The sequence below is a fragment of the Hyla sarda genome, unplaced genomic scaffold (genome assembly GCF_029499605.1).
Source record: "Hyla sarda isolate aHylSar1 unplaced genomic scaffold, aHylSar1.hap1 scaffold_1556, whole genome shotgun sequence".
Taxonomy (NCBI): Eukaryota; Metazoa; Chordata; class Amphibia; order Anura; family Hylidae; genus Hyla; species Hyla sarda.
The window spans coordinates 16,213-30,272 of NW_026608192.1; the positions used below are offsets into that span (position 1 = coordinate 16,213).

Sequence of the window (14,060 nt, forward strand, 5' to 3'; positions counted from 1 at the left end):
ACACACATCATCCATGTAGGCCAAAACTTTGACTTCTCTCCCACCACTCCCTGGAATTTTTAACCCTCTAACACACTTATCCCGCCGCAACATCTCTAATAATGGCTCCATAGCACATATAAAAGCCATAGGGGACAACGGACAACCCTGCCTTACACCAGAACATACTTTCACCTTCTCAGACATCCAACCATTTATCAAAACCTTACTATATACTCCATCATACAGCATCCTTACAACATTTACAAAATCACCCGGGAATCCCATTCTCACTAATACTCTAAACAAAAACCTATGTGACAGACGATCAAACGCCTTTTCAAAATCTATCGACATCACTCTAACCTCCTGTTTCCTACTCATACTATCCCATAACAAATCTCTCAACAAACACAAATTTTCATTTATTCTTCTCCCCGACACTCCACACACTTGTTCTTCTCCAATCACCTGCTCAACCACATCTCTCATCCTATTTGTAATTATTTTAGCAAACACCTTATAATCTACATTCAACAAAGTTATCGGCCTCCAATTCCTCACATCATTCACATCACCTTTCTTATAAATCAACACAACCACTCCACTCTTCATACTTTCCACCATTCTCTCATTCCTCCACATATACCTATACACTTCCACCAAATCATCCTTCACAACATCCCAAATCCAAGCATAAAATTCAACAGGCAACCCATCCTCTCCAGGCGTTTTATTTCTTGACATACTATCCACAGTCCTCTTCACTTCCTCCTCTCCAATCTCTCTCATCAGAGTCCCATATTCACTACCATCCACCCTCTTATCAAGCACTCTCAACACTTCATCCTGCAAGTCCTCTTCACAATCTTTTACCGCATACAACTCTTCATAAAAATTTTTAACCACTCCCAACACAGCTTTACCTTTAACCAGACAGCCATCATCATCATACACTCTTACCATATCCTCTCTCTTCCCAATAACTTTTTTAAAGAAATATCTCGAACATTTCTCATCTTTCTCTAACTTATCAAGTTTTGCTTGATACATCAACTCTTTACCTTTCTCATTCAACCAATTTTTTAGATCACTCTTCACAACCTCAATCTGCTCACCCACACTCCAGCCATACTTCTTTAACTTATTGAGAAACACCAATCTTTTATTCAACCATTCATACTTCTTCTTCCTCCCAGCATTCCGCTTATATCCCTCTCTTTTAAAGAAAACTTTTGTTTGACCCTTAACCCATTCCCACCAACACAATATATCAGGAAAATCATTCTTTTTCTTACACCAACCCCTATACTTATTAACATATCTATCATACACTCCTTCCACTTCCAACAATTTAACATTTAATTTCCATACACCCCTCCCACTCACACAATCTGCATCCAATACTAACTCACAACACACATACTCATGATCTGAATATCCTACTTTTTCTTGCATATAATTCTTACATAACACACCCTTAGACACAAAACACATATCAAGTCTGGAACTATGACTTCCACTATCAGAATAATATGTATCTAACAAAGGACACACTCCACACGCTTCAGCCACATCCTTTAACTTAAAGTCACACACCATACTTTTAAGAATATTCCCAGATACATCCACATTCCCCTCAATTTCACAATTGAAATCCCCCACCCACACCAAAGGTATTTTACCCGGCAGAAACCTCTTAATTACCTCCAACAACCCCACCCGCTCCTCCCTCCTTACCGGCGCATACACATTTATCAACCTAAATTTAACCCCCTGCACCTTAACCTCCACCATGATACACCTCCCCTCCTCTATTACCACATAACTACAAACTTCAAACTTAAAGCTCTTAAAAAGCACCCCTACGCCATCATTCCTATTATGCCCAGACACCGACCAAACAGCAGGACCATAAGCCCATTCTCCCTTCCCCGGAATATCATTTAGCCCACATTCCTGCAAACAAATAATGTCCGCTTTTTTCCCTGCCAAGTCCTCCAAAATTACTGTCCTTCTGACTTTACTTCTAAAGACTCTAACGTTTATAGAACCGACTAAAAAAGACATACCACCATCTTAACAACCCTAAGGAAGAATTTGACAGAAAAGAAGAAAGTTATTTAGGTAGCTTTCCTCAGCGGTGTGGGAGAAGCTTCTCCCGCAGAGCACGCATCCATGTCGCTCTCAGATAGCGGTTGATACCGATTGTCCGTAGCCACCAGCGTCGACTCCATCTGTCCACCAGAAAGCTTCCTGGCCGTCTTCTTGGGGGGACGAAAAAGATCAAAGTCATCCTCTCTCTCTCTATGTCTCTCCTCACGGTCTTCACCCTCAGAAGAAGACCACTCTTCAATTTGCGGCGACTCCTCAGCCGGGGGACTGGGAGCATCCTCAATCTCCCCTTCTTCCACTTGCACCGCCATTTGCTCCTCCTCCACCACTTGCTCCTCCACCACCTTCACTTGCTCCTCTACCACCACAGGACTCTGTACCTCTCCAATAATAACGCTCTCTCTTGCAGGAACCACTGCAGCCGCAGCTGCAGCTGCCCTCCTCCTCTCCACCATTTCCTCTTCCATTCTCCTCTCCTCCTCCCTCCTCTTCAACACTGGACAGTTCTTGTACACATGGCCAGCTTCCCCACATAGGTCACAGGTCCTCGGGTGTGGACATGCACCCGCCTCATGCCCCGGTTGCTTACAGTTCCTGCATTTCTTACTGCCAGGGCAGGCCTCCTTCACATGTCCAAACAATAGACAATTTCTACAGAAAGATGGCTGTCCGTAGTAATAGAGATAACCTCTGAAACCAGCAATGGTAAAGTTCGCCGGAGGGTGCTTAACGCCTCCAATGCAATCTCCATCAAGCCGCAACTTCACAAAGAACTTATACGTGCCATTAAATACACCAATGCTGCTTGTCTGCTTAGTACCACCAGCAATAGACTCACAATAGATGCTCAAGAAGTTCTTAATCATAGAGACATCAACAAACGGATTGTACATGTGGATAAACAAAGTCTTTGTCCCCATTTCAAAAAGGGGATAAAAGGACACATCCCGCAAAACCTCACTTCCACTGTTCCGTTTTAAGCACTCATAAAAGTTCTGGCAGTCAGCATCATATAAGAAGGACACGTCATAAATACCTTGGCGCTTGTTCTCCTGGACACAAAAGAGGTCGCTCAAGGAAAATCCTGCCAGTCGCTCCACAATGGTATGGCCGATGTATTCAATGCTGTTTCTTAGACGATCCGTGGTTAGCACCTTGATGCGTACGGTCTTCTCCACTGCAGACATGTTGGATCCAGCCATCTTTCCAAATCTGTCGGTAATGAGTACCACAGTCTTGATCACCTACGCAGCTAGTCGCGGCGCAGTTCACTCGCACCCTCAGCGCCGACCGAGGCAATAAACCCCGATCTTAGCCAAAAGGCCGAGAAGCGATAACCGTGAAAGGGGCGGGCCCAACAAGGTCCCCTTCATGGGCACTATCACTGCTTGCTGTCAGGGAGGCTGCCAGACAATTTTTCATGCACACTCTGGGCTGGGGGGCAGTCAACCACCAGTACACACAGCAGAACCTAAACCCATACCATTATTGCTAAGCAGCAAGACAGGGGCCCATTGCACTCCCACGGGGCCTTTTTAAATGCAATCCATAACCCGGATTTGCCAGGAACCCTTCTTACTCCTCCTACTTGCATGTGACACTGGGCTTAGGATCTGCATAGGAAACACACACACAAGCACACACCTACCTTTGTTGCCTGCAGATGCCTCCTTGGCTGTCCCCAAACGGTATCAAACCAACACCCACGGGAAGCTGTAAGCATAGAGGACATGCCTGCACCCCATTGGACTTACCTGTGTGGGTTAAATCCGGGTTATTTGACAACCTATGGCGGTGATGGTTCTGCTCAGGCAGAGCAGTGCTGATGCTCCTCATAAAGCTGTCGCTGCTGTGAAGGTTCTAGGTGACATCACAAATCCCTATGGTTACATACACAACAAAGCTGGGTTGTTGTTGTTTACACTCTGCAAGGCCTGTGGAAGTGAGTGACATCATAGCACTGTAGTTCTGAGGGTTCTAGATGGATGCAACAATCTCCTGTTGCTTCTATGAAGGCCATAATAGACGACATCACCAAACAGCTCCATAGTCACATACACAGCAAAGGAGAGATGTTGTTTACACCTAGTGATGTCAGTGGTATTGAGTGACATCACAGCACAGTGCTAAGGCTCCTGGGCCTGGACACAGCAGCGGCTGCAATATCTCAACGGAGAATACGTTTATATATATGTGTGTGTGTGCGCGTATATATATATATATATATATATATATATATATATATATATATATATATTCTCCGCCGAAATCACTTTTAAACCCATTTCCACCTTTTTTTCCCTTCTCTTCCTCTTACTTTTTTTTCACGTTTTTTTACGTTTTTCTCCTTTTCGCCTCTTTTCTGGGCATATTATTCTTCTTTTTCTTCTTTTTTTTCGTCTAATGCATACCCCATCAGTGCAGCAATGCTTATTCAATACCGCCAGCAGATGGAGACACTGGGGGATAATTTTCTAAGGATTTATACTGATTTTTCCTGTCTGAATTTGTCGCACAGAAAGTTGCAGGCCAAATATGTGTGACATTTCTGCGACTTTAGCTTCTAGAGCATTTTTACAACATTATACATAGGTGCTGAATACATAAAAAGCGACTGTTCAGCGACAGACAAGTCGCATCGGCTGAAAGTAGGCCAGAATGTCAGTCCATGTTGGAGCAGGTTTAGATACAGTCTAAAGTATAGATCTCAAAGTCTGTGCACAGAATTTAGCAAGGGCCTCGCACCTTCTGATGCATCAGGTAGGTGCACAATAGCATAGCCTAACCCTCTGTACTTTGGTCTATATTGATGCGGGACATAGACAGCCAGCTGATGACCAATCCATTAGTGCAATGGATGGCTGGAAGCATTTGTCTTTGCCTTTGCAATACCACAGAAGCAATGCATGGTCAATGTACAGCAATGACACACCTGTGTGAACAGCCAGGAGACCCCCCCCCCCATGTTATGTTACATAGTTACATAGTTAGTACGGTCGAAAAAAGACATATGTCCATCAAGTTCAACCAGGGAATTAAGGGGTAGGGGTGTGGCGCGATATTGGGGAAGGGATGAGATTTTATATTTCTTCATAAGCATTAATCTTATTTTGTCAATTAGGAACATTCAGCACCCACCCGCTATCAAGGCAGCTGCCTATCATGTCATGCCCTACCTGCACAGGTGTGCTGGCTACTCAAATGATCCAATTAAGGAGGCCATTTAGTCAGCAGCAGCAGAAGTCCTGTGCCTGGACGCTCCAACAGCGGCCAGACACAAGCAGAAGCAGCAGAAGCAGCAGCAGCAGCACCACCTTTTGTTTTTTGGCTGCAGCAGCAAGGCCCACAGGGCTGGCTAGCTGGCTAGCCAGCAAGCAGGTAGCAATGAAAGTAGGAATCTTTCTTTTTAACCCTGTAAGGGGGTGGTGCACTGTACCCGAAGATACTGCCATATCGGGTCAATGCATAGGGCGACGGAAGCAAGCTTCGAAATCGGCCCCCGTTCTCAAAAATCCATTTAATATATGGTCCCCAGATAGGGGACGTATCAGATATTAAACTGATAAGAACAGATACTACACTTGATCTTAGCCAAAAGGCCGAGAAGCGATAACCGTGAAAGGGGCGGGCCCAACAAGGTCCCCTTCATGGGCACTATCACTGCTTGCTGTCAGGGAGGCTGCCAGACAATTTTCCATGCACACTCTGGGCTGGGGGGCAGTCAACCACCAGTACACACAGCAGAACCTAAACCCATACCATTATTGCTAAGCAGCAAGACAGGGGCCCATTGCACTCCCACGGGGCCTTTTTAAATGCAATCCATAACCCGGATTTGCCAGGAACCCTTCTTACTCCTCCTACTTGCATGTGACACTGGGCTTAGGATCTGCATAGGAAACACACACACAAGCACACACCTACCTTTGTTGCCTGCAGATGCCTCCTTGGCTGTCCCCAAACGGTATCAAACCAACACCCACGGGAAGCTGTAAGCATAGAGGACATGCCTGCACCCCATTGGACTTACCTGTGTGGGTTAAATCCGGGTTATTTGACAACCTATGGCGGTGATGGTTCTGCTCAGGCAGAGCAGTGCTGATGCTCCTCATAAAGCTGTCGCTGCTGTGAAGGTTCTAGGTGACATCACAAATCCCTATGGTTACATACACAACAAAGCTGGGTTGTTGTTGTTTACACTCTGCAAGGCCTGTGGAAGTGAGTGACATCATAGCACTGTAGTTCTGAGGGTTCTAGATGGATGCAACAATCTCCTGTTGCTTCTATGAAGGCCATAATAGACGACATCACCAAACAGCTCCATAGTCACATACACAGCAAAGGAGAGATGTTGTTTACACCTAGTGATGTCAGTGGTATTGAGTGACATCACAGCACAGTGCTAAGGCTCCTGGGCCTGGACACAGCAGCGGCTGCAATATCTCAACGGAGAATACGTTTATATATATGTGTGTGTGTGCGCGTATATATATATATATATATATATATATATATATATATATATTTCTCCGCCGAAATCACTTTTAAACCCATTTCCACCTTTTTTTCCCTTCTCTTCCTCTTACTTTTTTTTCACGTTTTTTTACGTTTTTCTCCTTTTCGCCTCTTTTCTGGGCGTATTATTCTTCTTTTTCTTCTTTTTTTTCGTCTAATGCATACCCCATCAGTGCAGCAATGCTTATTCAATACCGCCAGCAGATGGAGACACTGGGGGATAATTTTCTAAGGATTTATACTGATTTTTCCTGTCTGAATTTGTCGCACAGAAAGTTGCAGGCCAAATATGTGTGACATTTCTGCGACTTTAGCTTCTAGAGCATTTTTACAACATTATACATAGGTGCTGAATACATAAAAAGCGACTGTTCAGCGACAGACAAGTCGCATCGGCTGAAAGTAGGCCAGAATGTCAGTCCATGTTGGAGCAGGTTTAGATACAGTCTAAAGTATAGATCTCAAAGTCTGTGCACAGAATTTAGCAAGGGCCTCGCACCTTCTGATGCATCAGGTAGGTGCACAATAGCATAGCCTAACCCTCTGTACTTTGGTCTATATTGATGCGGGACATAGACAGCCAGCTGATGACCAATCCATTAGTGCAATGGATGGCTGGAAGCATTTGTCTTTGCCTTTGCAATACCACAGAAGCAATGCATGGTCAATGTACAGCAATGACACACCTGTGTGAACAGCCAGGAGACCCCCCCCCCCCCCCCATGTTATGTTACATAGTTACATAGTTAGTACGGTCGAAAAAAGACATATGTCCATCAAGTTCAACCAGGGAATTAAGGGGTAGGGGTGTGGCGCGATATTGGGGAAGGGATGAGATTTTATATTTCTTCATGAGCATTAATCTTATTTTGTCAATTAGGAACATTCAGCACCCACCCGCTATCAAGGCAGCTGCCTATCATGTCATGCCCTACCTGCACAGGTGTGCTGGCTACTCAAATGATCCAATTAAGGAGGCCATTTAGTCAGCAGCAGCAGAAGTCCTGTGCCTGGACGCTCCAACAGCGGCCAGACACAAGCAGAAGCAGCAGAAGCAGCAGCAGCAGCACCACCTTTTGTTTTTTGGCTGCAGCAGCAAGGCCCACAGGGCTGGCTAGCTGGCTAGCCAGCAAGCAGGTAGCAATGAAAGTAGGAATCTTTCTTTTTAACCCTGTAAGGGGGTGGTGCACTGTACCCGAAGATACTGCCATATCGGGTCAATGCATAGGGCGACGGAAGCAAGCTTCGAAATCGGCCCCCGTTCTCAAAAATCCATTTAATATATGGTCCCCAGATAGGGGACGTATCAGATATTAAACTGATAAGAACAGATACTACACTTGATCTTAGCCAAAAGGCCGAGAAGCGATAACCGTGAAAGGGGCGGGCCCAACAAGGTCCCCTTCATGGGCACTATCACTGCTTGCTGTCAGGGAGGCTGCCAGACAATTTTCCATGCACACTCTGGGCTGGGGGGCAGTCAACCACCAGTACACACAGCAGAACCTAAACCCATACCATTATTGCTAAGCAGCAAGACAGGGGCCCATTGCACTCCCACGGGGCCTTTTTAAATGCAATCCATAACCCGGATTTGCCAGGAACCCTTCTTACTCCTCCTACTTGCATGTGACACTGGGCTTAGGATCTGCATAGGAAACACACACACAAGCACACACCTACCTTTGTTGCCTGCAGATGCCTCCTTGGCTGTCCCCAAACGGTATCAAACCAACACCCACGGGAAGCTGTAAGCATAGAGGACATGCCTGCACCCCATTGGACTTACCTGTGTGGGTTAAATCCGGGTTATTTGACAACCTATGGCGGTGATGGTTCTGCTCAGGCAGAGCAGTGCTGATGCTCCTCATAAAGCTGTCGCTGCTGTGAAGGTTCTAGGTGACATCACAAATCCCTATGGTTACATACACAACAAAGCTGGGTTGTTGTTGTTTACACTCTGCAAGGCCTGTGGAAGTGAGTGACATCATAGCACTGTAGTTCTGAGGGTTCTAGATGGATGCAACAATCTCCTGTTGCTTCTATGAAGGCCATAATAGACGACATCACCAAACAGCTCCATAGTCACATACACAGCAAAGGAGAGATGTTGTTTACACCTAGTGATGTCAGTGGTATTGAGTGACATCACAGCACAGTGCTAAGGCTCCTGGGCCTGGACACAGCAGCGGCTGCAATATCTCAACGGAGAATACGTTTATATATATGTGTGTGTGTGCGCGTATATATATATATATATATATATATATATATATATATATATATAAAAACCAGATACAGGCGCAGCACTCCAACAAAATAAGTGATTTAATGTCTCATGTCAGCATTACAACGTTTCAGCTCCTCCTGGAGCCTTTTTCAAGCATGACATGTCATGCTTGAAAAAGGCTCCAGGAGGAGCTGAAACGTTGTAATGCTGACATGAGACATTAAATCACTTATTTTGTTGGAGTGCTGCGCCTGTATCTGGTTTTTATCTTGGATGGACTCTGATCAAGTCCTTTGGGACGCTGGCACCAATTTTTTGGTTGGACTGGATAAGTAGTGCTGCTTTATTTTGGGATTATATATATATATATATATATATATATATATATATATATATATTTCTCCGCCAAAATCACTTTTAAACCCATTTCCACCTTTTTTTCCCTTCTCTTCCTCTTACTTTTTTTTCACGTTTTTTTACGTTTTTCTCCTTTTCGCCTCTTTTCTGGGCGTATTATTCTTCTTTTTCTTCTTTTTTTTCGTCTAATGCATACCCCATCAGTGCAGCAATGCTTATTCAATACCGCCAGCAGATGGAGACACTGGGGGATAATTTTCTAAGGATTTATACTGATTTTTCCTGTCTGAATTTGTCGCACAGAAAGTTGCAGGCCAAATATGTGTGACATTTCTGCGACTTTAGCTTCTAGAGCATTTTTACAACATTATACATAGGTGCTGAATACATAAAAAGCGACTGTTCAGCGACAGACAAGTCGCATCGGCTGAAAGTAGGCCAGAATGTCAGTCCATGTTGGAGCAGGTTTAGATACAGTCTAAAGTATAGATCTCAAAGTCTGTGCACAGAATTTAGCAAGGGCCTCGCACCTTCTGATGCATCAGGTAGGTGCACAATAGCATAGCCTAACCCTCTGTACTTTGGTCTATATTGATGCGGGACATAGACAGCCAGCTGATGACCAATCCATTAGTGCAATGGATGGCTGGAAGCATTTGTCTTTGCCTTTGCAATACCACAGAAGCAATGCATGGTCAATGTACAGCAATGACACACCTGTGTGAACAGCCAGGAGACCCCCCCCCCCCCCCCCCATGTTATGTTACATAGTTACATAGTTAGTACGGTCGAAAAAAGACATATGTCCATCAAGTTCAACCAGGGAATTAAGGGGTAGGGGTGTGGCGCGATATTGGGGAAGGGATGAGATTTTATATTTCTTCATAAGCATTAATCTTATTTTGTCAATTAGGAACATTCAGCACCCACCCGCTATCAAGGCAGCTGCCTATCATGTCATGCCCTACCTGCACAGGTGTGCTGGCTACTCAAATGATCCAATTAAGGAGGCCATTTAGTCAGCAGCAGCAGAAGTCCTGTGCCTGGACGCTCCAACAGCGGCCAGACACAAGCAGAAGCAGCAGAAGCAGCAGCAGCAGCACCACCTTTTGTTTTTTGGCTGCAGCAGCAAGGCCCACAGGGCTGGCTAGCTGGCTAGCCAGCAAGCAGGTAGCAATGAAAGTAGGAATCTTTCTTTTTAACCCTGTAAGGGGGTGGTGCACTGTACCCGAAGATACTGCCATATCGGGTCAATGCATAGGGCGACGGAAGCAAGCTTCGAAATCGGCCCCCGTTCTCAAAAATCCATTTAATATATGGTCCCCAGATAGGGGACGTATCAGATATTAAACTGATAAGAACAGATACTACACTTGATCTTAGCCAAAAGGCCGAGAAGCGATAACCGTGAAAGGGGCGGGCCCAACAAGGTCCCCTTCATGGGCACTATCACTGCTTGCTGTCAGGGAGGCTGCCAGACAATTTTTCATGCACACTCTGGGCTGGGGGGCAGTCAACCACCAGTACACACAGCAGAACCTAAACCCATACCATTATTGCTAAGCAGCAAGACAGGGGCCCATTGCACTCCCACGGGGCCTTTTTAAATGCAATCCATAACCCGGATTTGCCAGGAACCCTTCTTACTCCTCCTACTTGCATGTGACACTGGGCTTAGGATCTGCATAGGAAACACACACACAAGCACACACCTACCTTTGTTGCCTGCAGATGCCTCCTTGGCTGTCCCCAAACGGTATCAAACCAACACCCACGGGAAGCTGTAAGCATAGAGGACATGCCTGCACCCCATTGGACTTACCTGTGTGGGTTAAATCCGGGTTATTTGACAACCTATGGCGGTGATGGTTCTGCTCAGGCAGAGCAGTGCTGATGCTCCTCATAAAGCTGTCGCTGCTGTGAAGGTTCTAGGTGACATCACAAATCCTTATGGTTACATACACAACAAAGCTGGGTTGTTGTTGTTTACACTCTGCAAGGCCTGTGGAAGTGAGTGACATCATAGCACTGTAGTTCTGAGGGTTCTAGATGGATGCAACAATCTCCTGTTGCTTCTATGAAGGCCATAATAGACGACATCACCAAACAGCTCCATAGTCACATACACAGCAAAGGAGAGATGTTGTTTACACCTAGTGATGTCAGTGGTATTGAGTGACATCACAGCACAGTGCTAAGGCTCCTGGGCCTGGACACAGCAGCGGCTGCAATATCTCAACGGAGAATACGTTTATATATATGTGTGTGTGTGCGCGTATATATATATATATATATATATATATATATATATATATATATATATTTCTCCGCCGAAATCACTTTTAAACCCATTTCCACCTTTTTTTCCCTTCTCTTCCTCTTACTTTTTTTTCACGTTTTTTTACGTTTTTCTCCTTTTCGCCTCTTTTCTGGGCATATTATTCTTCTTTTTCTTCTTTTTTTTCGTCTAATGCATACCCCATCAGTGCAGCAATGCTTATTCAATACCGCCAGCAGATGGAGACACTGGGGGATAATTTTCTAAGGATTTATACTGATTTTTCCTGTCTGAATTTGTCGCACAGAAAGTTGCAGGCCAAATATGTGTGACATTTCTGCGACTTTAGCTTCTAGAGCATTTTTACAACATTATACATAGGTGCTCAATACATAAAAAGCGACTGTTCAGCGACAGACAAGTCGCATCGGCTGAAAGTAGGCCAGAATGTCAGTCCATGTTGGAGCAGGTTTAGATACAGTCTAAAGTATAGATCTCAAAGTCTGTGCACAGAATTTAGCAAGGGCCTCGCACCTTCTGATGCATCAGGTAGGTGCACAATAGCATAGCCTAACCCTCTGTACTTTGGTCTATATTGATGCGGGACATAGACAGCCAGCTGATGACCAATCCATTAGTGCAATGGATGGCTGGAAGCATTTGTCTTTGCCTTTGCAATACCACAGAAGCAATGCATGGTCAATGTACAGCAATGACACACCTGTGTGAACAGCCAGGAGACCCCCCCCCCCCCCCCCCATGTTATGTTACATAGTTACATAGTTAGTACGGTCGAAAAAAGACATATGTCCATCAAGTTCAACCAGGGAATTAAGGGGTAGGGGTGTGGCGCGATATTGGGGAAGGGATGAGATTTTATATTTCTTCATAAGCATTAATCTTATTTTGTCAATTAGGAACATTCAGCACCCACCCGCTATCAAGGCAGCTGCCTATCATGTCATGCCCTACCTGCACAGGTGTGCTGGCTACTCAAATGATCCAATTAAGGAGGCCATTTAGTCAGCAGCAGCAGAAGTCCTGTGCCTGGACGCTCCAACAGCGGCCAGACACAAGCAGAAGCAGCAGAAGCAGCAGCAGCAGCACCACCTTTTGTTTTTTGGCTGCAGCAGCAAGGCCCACAGGGCTGGCTAGCTGGCTAGCCAGCAAGCAGGTAGCAATGAAAGTAGGAATCTTTCTTTTTAACCCTGTAAGGGGGTGGTGCACTGTACCCGAAGATACTGCCATATCGGGTCAATGCATAGGGCGACGGAAGCAAGCTTCGAAATCGGCCCCCGTTCTCAAAAATCCATTTAATATATGGTCCCCAGATAGGGGACGTATCAGATATTAAACTGATAAGAACAGATACTACACTTGATCTTAGCCAAAAGGCCGAGAAGCGATAACCGTGAAAGGGGCGGGCCCAACAAGGTCCCCTTCATGGGCACTATCACTGCTTGCTGTCAGGGAGGCTGCCAGACAATTTTCCATGCACACTCTGGGCTGGGGGGCAGTCAACCACCAGTACACACAGCAGAACCTAAACCCATACCATTATTGCTAAGCAGCAAGACAGGGGCCCATTGCACTCCCACGGGGCCTTTTTAAATGCAATCCATAACCCGGATTTGCCAGGAACCCTTCTTACTCCTCCTACTTGCATGTGACACTGGGCTTAGGATCTGCATAGGAAACACACACACAAGCACACACCTACCTTTGTTGCCTGCAGATGCCTCCTTGGCTGTCCCCAAACGGTATCAAACCAACACCCACGGGAAGCTGTAAGCATAGAGGACATGCCTGCACCCCATTGGACTTACCTGTGTGGGTTAAATCCGGGTTATTTGACAACCTATGGCGGTGATGGTTCTGCTCAGGCAGAGCAGTGCTGATGCTCCTCATAAAGCTGTCGCTGCTGTGAAGGTTCTAGGTGACATCACAAATCCCTATGGTTACATACACAACAAAGCTGGGTTGTTGTTGTTTACACTCTGCAAGGCCTGTGGAAGTGAGTGACATCATAGCACTGTAGTTCTGAGGGTTCTAGATGGATGCAACAATCTCCTGTTGCTTCTATGAAGGCCATAATAGACGACATCACCAAACAGCTCCATAGTCACATACACAGCAAAGGAGAGATGTTGTTTACACCTAGTGATGTCAGTGGTATTGAGTGACATCACAGCACAGTGCTAAGGCTCCTGGGCCTGGACACAGCAGCGGCTGCAATATCTCAACGGAGAATACGTTTATATATATGTGTGTGTGTGCGCGTATATATATATATATATATATATATATATATATATATATATTTCTCCGCCAAAATCACTTTTAAACCCATTTCCACCTTTTTTTCCCTTCTCTTCCTCTTACTTTTTTTTCACGTTTTTTTACGTTTTTCTCCTTTTCGCCTCTTTTCTGGGCGTATTATTCTTCTTTTTCTTCTTTTTTTTCGTCTAATGCATACCCCATCAGTGCAGCAATGCTTATTCAATACCGCCAGCAGATGGAGACACTGGGGGATAATTTTCTAAGGATTTATACTGATTTTTCCTGTCTGAATTTGTCGCACAGAAA

At 45.2% G+C, this 14,060-nt stretch overlaps 4 non-coding genes across 4 annotated transcripts; all 4 read right to left on the reverse strand.

Annotated features, from left to right (window-relative positions):
- Window positions 1–5,514: 5,514 nt before the first annotated feature.
- Window positions 5,515–5,705, reverse strand: LOC130310167 (U2 spliceosomal RNA). The gene has a single exon (XR_008858718.1). It is a non-coding gene; the product is annotated as a U2 spliceosomal RNA (small nuclear RNA).
- A 2,083-nt stretch (window positions 5,706–7,788) lies between these two features.
- Window positions 7,789–7,979, reverse strand: LOC130310168 (U2 spliceosomal RNA). The gene has a single exon (XR_008858719.1). It is a non-coding gene; the product is annotated as a U2 spliceosomal RNA (small nuclear RNA).
- A 2,429-nt stretch (window positions 7,980–10,408) lies between these two features.
- On the reverse strand, window positions 10,409–10,599 carry LOC130310148 (U2 spliceosomal RNA). The gene has a single exon (XR_008858703.1). It is a non-coding gene; the product is annotated as a U2 spliceosomal RNA (small nuclear RNA).
- Window positions 10,600–12,690: 2,091 nt separating this feature from the next.
- Window positions 12,691–12,881, reverse strand: LOC130310149 (U2 spliceosomal RNA). The gene has a single exon (XR_008858704.1). It is a non-coding gene; the product is annotated as a U2 spliceosomal RNA (small nuclear RNA).
- Window positions 12,882–14,060: the final 1,179 nt, after the last annotated feature.